The following is a 6,246-nucleotide window of genomic DNA, read 5'->3' as shown; positions in this document are numbered from 1 at the left end:
TACAAATTTACTCTCTTATAACATTCATGTAAATATGTGAGTTATTTATTCTTTCTAACATGAATCTAGGACAGTATAAATGAATTCTAAATATGTAGATGGAAGGGATGGAAGGCAGCATGTTTAATTTTGAAAATTAAAATGCTGAAGTAACTGGAAAATGTCTAGAAGTCAGAGGAGAGCAGGCAAGGGGGAGGGAGGATTAAGGTTGAGAAGGAGGGGAGAGGAGAGAGAGAAAGGGAAAGAGGGAGGAACATAGGGTGGAAAGGAGGAGAGAGAGGGAGGGAGGAAGGGAAGGAAAGAAGGAGAGAGGAAGAGAGAGATAGAGGGAGAAGAAAGACAGAGACAGAGAGGGAGAGAGAGACAGAGACAGAGAGGGAGACAGAGACGAAGAGGAGAAAGAGATGGGGGAAGATAGGGAGAGGGAGAGCATTTTGGATTCTGATCACATTTTTTTTCTTTTACATATTCAAAAAGTCTTATGTTTTTCAGTTTGTCCAAGTACTAAAGATTTTATGTTTAAAATGGTTAATTAATTTCTAGCAACGATAGCCAGGAAGCCAGTTAGAAGCCCAGGCAAGTAAATAATGTATAGTATAGGAAATTATTTTTGCAAAGACAAGTCAATGTTGGAAGGCCACTTGATGAATTAAAACTGGAGGCTCGGGTTTTAAAGACATGGTACAGATCTGAGCTCCGAGGTCATCTGCTATATAATGTTTAGCTTTCGAAGTCTCAGAGTGATTTGGACAGACACGTGACTAGTACAAGAAAGGTCAAGTTGGTTGCTTGGTTGAAAACATTAATTATATTCATCATATTTTAAGATAAAATAAAACATTTCCTACAACACTTAGGTTTAGGAACCTAAAACTACAGTATAATCTGAATAATAACAAGCACAATAACTAATCTTTTGGATATTAATTTTATGGTTTAAAAAGTAATATTGGTATAACCTACATGGATGCCTGATATTGTCTCCAATAGTATTTACCTTTAAGATTAAAATATAAAATTTTAAATCTGAAAATGCAGGCATTTAACTTTGAATTTTCCCAAACTGTGAGCAGAGTGCTAAGAATGGGAAACTGGACAGGTAAGTTTCGAGAGGAAGAGAACAAAAGATGTTGAAGATAAGCTGTTCTGAAGAGTCAAGGTAGGTCTAGGGCAGCTAGAGACTTTAGGCAGGGAATGGGACATAAGGGCTGAAAGTAAGGGACCCTGCCAAGGACCGGCCTTATCTTGGAGAGGGGTTCTGAGAGAAGGAGCGTTTGAGAACAGGGAAACCAAGACTCTAAAGCCAAATCCTGGGTCCAAGCTGATAACCTAAGTTCTGCTAGAGACAGCTTTCTAGATTGAGTTCTTTTTGTTCTGCTTTCTCTGGAGATCTCTAGACAGCTCTCCCTCTCTCCCTCTCTCTCTCTCTCTCTCTTTTCTAAAAAAGTTCTCTGAATCGCTCATCTCTTGCATATCATAAGCCCAGTCTTTTATATTACATATCAATCCAGTCATTTACTCCAGGTTTTCTTTTGATCGTCCTATGAATTAGCATCCCATGACCCCAGCTCCTTGATTCTTAGGATATAGCAAGCATATATGTGTGTGTGTGTGTGTGTACATAATATACATATTATGTACATATATATATATACATACACACACATATATATCATTGCAAATGATTCAGAGATCGGTCTACCTTTGTTTTTTTTTAACTTAAATGAAAAATTAATTTTAAAACATTTAACTATTAGTATATATGTTCTAACCCTATCTCGAACAAATGAAAACCCACATGGCATAGTGAAACAGAACACTAATGAACACTCTATATGATGATCCTGAAGGGATGAGAACTCATGGAATAGGGGCAACCCAGCCTCCATTTCTCCGGGAAAGGACTTCAATCTCAGTCTTTCTAGGAAAAGACTGGATCCAGAATCACACACACCTTTCTCAAGTGGGTTTTCATGTGTCGCTTCCAAGTCCCTTGCTGTCAAAAGCCATGTTACACTTCTTACAGTTATCGGGTCTCAAGTCACGATGGGTGTGGAAAAGGACAGCGAGGTTGCCTTTGTGCAGGAAACGTTGTCCACAACCCTCACACACATAAGGTTTCTTCATGTGGACTCGATTGTAGTGGACCTGCAGGGTGGACCTGTTGGGCCAACTCCTTTCGGCAGACTGCACGAGTGTAAGGCTTCTCCCCAGTGGGGACATGCTGGTGGAATCTCAGGTCGGAGGACTGTAGAAAAAGGCCTTGTTGCACAGGTTGCACTTGAAGAGTCTCTCTTCTGTGTGTGACTTCTGGAGGTCAAAGTGAGACTTGTAAAGAAAGCTCTTGTTGCGTTCAATACACTGAAACAGAGCTTGAACAGCAAGACTGTCAACTTGCTCTACAGGCTGTGGGTTAACAGGCTCTGGGTTAGCAGCCCACCTTCTGTATTGCACAAATAGGAAGCCATTTCCTTGGGAAATAGGTAAGTTGAAACTACTAAGACTCTGAAGATCCCTATTCAAGGCTAAATCTCTTTCCAGAATATGGGTGAGCGATAGTACAGCATCCATATCAGTGTCTTCTTCAGGCGGCATGGCCCCAATTACTCTGAGAGAACCAGTAGGACCCTGTGTAGGCTGAGGGTCCTGACCAACAAACACAGATGCTTCCGCCTCTTCCCAGTCAGGGACTGAGTCATTCCCCAGGCTCTGCTTAGGTCTCAGGTAGTCTGGCTGTCTCCTCTCAGGAATCACTCCCAGCAAAATGTCCTCTTCCGGGCTGGCGGGTGGCTCCTCAGTCTCTAATAGGTTCTACAGCTCCGGGCTGGCCTGGCCTCTGTTAGGAGACACCTCGCTGTCATTTGATAGATGCTCTTGGGACAAATCCATATGATCCCATTTATCCTCGGTGGCTTCAGCTTTCTCAACACTGGGATCTCGATGCAGGTAGGAGGTATGCCAGCCCTTGGCAGTAGATTACGGACCACTTGTTGGGGTACCCGTCCCTCGGCTTCTTTTCCAGGTCTTTGCAGCTCTTCACTCCTCTCTCCTTCGCTAAGGCCTGCAGCTCTGGCGGCATGCAGGTTAGGAACTGCTCCAACACCCACTGATCCAGGATCTCCTTTTTGCTGTTCAGGTCCTGCCTCAGCCACTGATAGCATAGCTCAGAGATTCTCCTGAGATCCTGTATAGGGTCAGACCCTTCCAAGGGACTGAAACCTAGGAACTTCGTGTGCCAAAACTCGTGTGCCATGTTTTGCCTGGCATATGAATGATACCGGCTGCCCCGATCTGACAAGGCTATTTGATGGCACATTCATAGCCATATCCTTGATCTTGGAAAAGTCTAAAGTGACTCCTGTCTAAACCGCCCTACTCCTTTTGCCATAGAGATAGGCTCGATGTTGGTCCAGAAGCTTCCTGAAAGCTGGGATTCTGGGTAAGCGTCTTCACAACCGACTCTTGCTGTTCTTCATCCCCAAGGCTTGGTATAATTATGTTAATTAAAAATAATGCTGGACCTGAGGGTTCCTGCTTCTGCTTCCAGCTCTTGAGGCTAAGGCAGGAGGATGGAGTTCCAGGATAGCGTGGTTTATAGAGCTAGACTTGCTGGTCTTGTCTTCGAGGAGCCCTGCAATCTCCTGTCTTCCCAGATCTCTCTGCAAAGTTCTGCCTGCCTTTGTTAAGCATTGTTATGCCCACACAAACACACATTTCTTTATGCTCTTATGAAATTGACTCGCATTGTTGTAGTTTCACATAGGACCTCTGAAAGTGCTCTTGCTCAAAACCCTGTCTTCCAACTTTGCCCTGTGGTTGCCTGGAATGTTCATTCGATTTTATTTTTGTTATTTGTTTTGTCATTAGCTTAGAAGACTCTTTTTCTTTTTACCAGTTCTTGCATTCTCATCAACCTAGAAGAATATTTTGTTTCTTTGAGCCTTCCCACGACACATGTCCTAGTGATGCAGATGTGTGCCAGGCAAGTTTGAAATGGAAAGGAAAATGGCTGCCTTCGTTTCTAGATGTTAAGACTTCAGTTCTTGGTAGAATATCTGAGAGACATACAGGATGGGAAAAGTAAAGCTCTGGTGGACATTAAGCAAAATAGGCAAAGGTTAGGGAAGTCTGAGGCAGACAGGTTTACTCTGATTTTCTTTTTAAAGGAAGGTTAATTGTAAAGGTGTTTTGTTGATCAGATGCCATATGAGGCTTTTTTTGTTTGTTTTGTTTTTCAGAAGACAGTCTTGTGGGGGAAATGAGGGCTTTGGCAGCAGAAAACTTAGAATTGATTCCCAGTACTGTAATTAACCAGCTGTGGGATTTTGTTCAAGAAGCAACCTCTCCACTTCACTTCCTGACCTACACAATGGATAAAACAGTCACCTGCCTTGGCCTCTTGGAATCCAATTTCCTCTCTAGATACCTGGTAATTATGTATGGTCAGGTTCATGCCAGTGTCTACCTGTTTTATAGCACCTCACATCCCCACCATTCAACCCCAGCTCACCATGTGGGTCAAGGACTGGACTAGGACAAGAAAGAAAGTCTGCTGTACATTCTAATTTTTCTTTCAAATAACACACATATAAATACTAATCCAGCCTCTAGGCCAATTTCAAAGAGTGTGGTGTGATTTAAAATCCCTGTTCTCTGTCCTTCAATCGTAATTATTCAGTTCCTTGTGACATTTTGAGGTAAGTTGATACTCACCTCAGCACATGTTTTAATGGTTACAGTATGTACACTTGTGATGGGATGGGTTTTCATGTGTTCCACTCCTTAGCTTTTCTGATTGCATAAGATTACACAAGAGATAATTAGAACAAAAAAGTGGAGCAGAGGGTAGGTCATTACCACCTCCACCATCATCATCATCATCATGGAGTTTAGTCTTTCTGTGTTGTACATTATTGCTTTTTGTTGTATTCTTCTTGCTTCTGGTATTTTATTTTTAACTTTTTATTTATCCTTGTGTGGAATGTACCCAATTCCACTCATCTCCCCATCTCTTCATATCTCCTCTTTGTTCTTGCAACTTCCTCTCAAAAGAAAACCAAAAAATAAAAAGGAAAAAAAAAACAGAAAGGAAAAAAAACCCAAACAAATAAACAACAAAACAAAATAAAACCAAACCCCATCTCTCCAGGGACGCTGTGGTGTGTCAGTGTGTCATTTTGCCCAAATGGCTTTAAAAACAAACAAACAAATGAACAGAAAACTTCAGTAAAATGTGTTCTCAACCCTCAATATTTATTTCTACAGCAATGCCCTTCATTTCCTATTGTAGGGTCAATACTTTCTCTCCTATCTATATTAAATTTATAAGGGCAAGGTCCTGAGTACATTTGTCAAGTGCTCAATTTGGTGTTAACCAAGTTAATGAGTAATGTTTGTTATTAATTACATCAATGAAAACATTATAATATTACAGCTCTGCCTTGAACATGATAGAGTAGGAGGCTGGAGAATGAATATTCACAAGCAACTAATGGGCCATTCTTTAGGGAAAAAAGCTAAAATATCATTCTAATAGCCTGTTTGCAACCTAATCCACAGCCAAATCAAACCATCTCTGGCTGGAAAAAAAATCATTTCCTCAAAATTAAATCCAATGAACTTGTCTCTGCAGAAGGTCAAGTAATATATCCTCATGAAAGAAAATGATTCCTCATTTAATGCATCAGTTATTAAAAGGGTGTCTATTTTCTGTTTGGGTTCTGTCTTTTTTTTCCCCCTGCACATTCAAGTAATTGTCTTGCCAACATGCAAATGATATGCCAACTACACTTGGTTGGGATGACCCCATGTGGTGATGAAAGGACAAGGCAGACCTATCAGCTACATTATTAGGTCTAAGCATGGAGAATCATGGAGCTTCTGTAATTTTCCTCTCATTTGCGCTTTTATGATTCACGGGAACAAAATTTAAAATATAGTCTAGTCTTTTCTTTTTACAAGATGTTTGGGGATTTTAAATAATGTTAGCTTTTGGTACCTTCATTGAAGTGAAACAACTCATATTTTTTTAAAAAAAACATTTTTAGAGGAAGAAAACATAAAAATAAACCAACAAACAAACAAAAAAAACCTCAGAGTGCTACACTCTTTCCTGTCCTCGTGACCCATGGAGTGACTTGTGCCAAAAGCATCCCCCGATGTGACTAGACACCGTGTGATGCATGGCATTCAATCCATAGCATCTTCTATTCAGACTTGTAGAAATAAAGGCTTGTCTTTCCATTG

The 6,246-nt window shown here is 40.9% G+C and overlaps 1 pseudogene; it reads right to left on the bottom strand.

Annotated features, from left to right (window-relative positions):
• Positions 1-1,921: 1,921 nt before the first annotated feature.
• Positions 1,922-3,326, bottom strand: LOC116098488 (annotated as a pseudogene).
• Between the last annotated feature and the right edge of the window lie 2,920 nt (positions 3,327-6,246).

The sequence above is a fragment of the Mastomys coucha genome, unplaced genomic scaffold (genome assembly GCF_008632895.1).
Source record: "Mastomys coucha isolate ucsf_1 unplaced genomic scaffold, UCSF_Mcou_1 pScaffold20, whole genome shotgun sequence".
Taxonomy (NCBI): domain Eukaryota; kingdom Metazoa; phylum Chordata; class Mammalia; order Rodentia; family Muridae; genus Mastomys; species Mastomys coucha.
The sequence above is the reverse complement of the archived record's forward strand: the minus strand, read 5'-3'. Positions and strand labels throughout refer to the sequence as shown.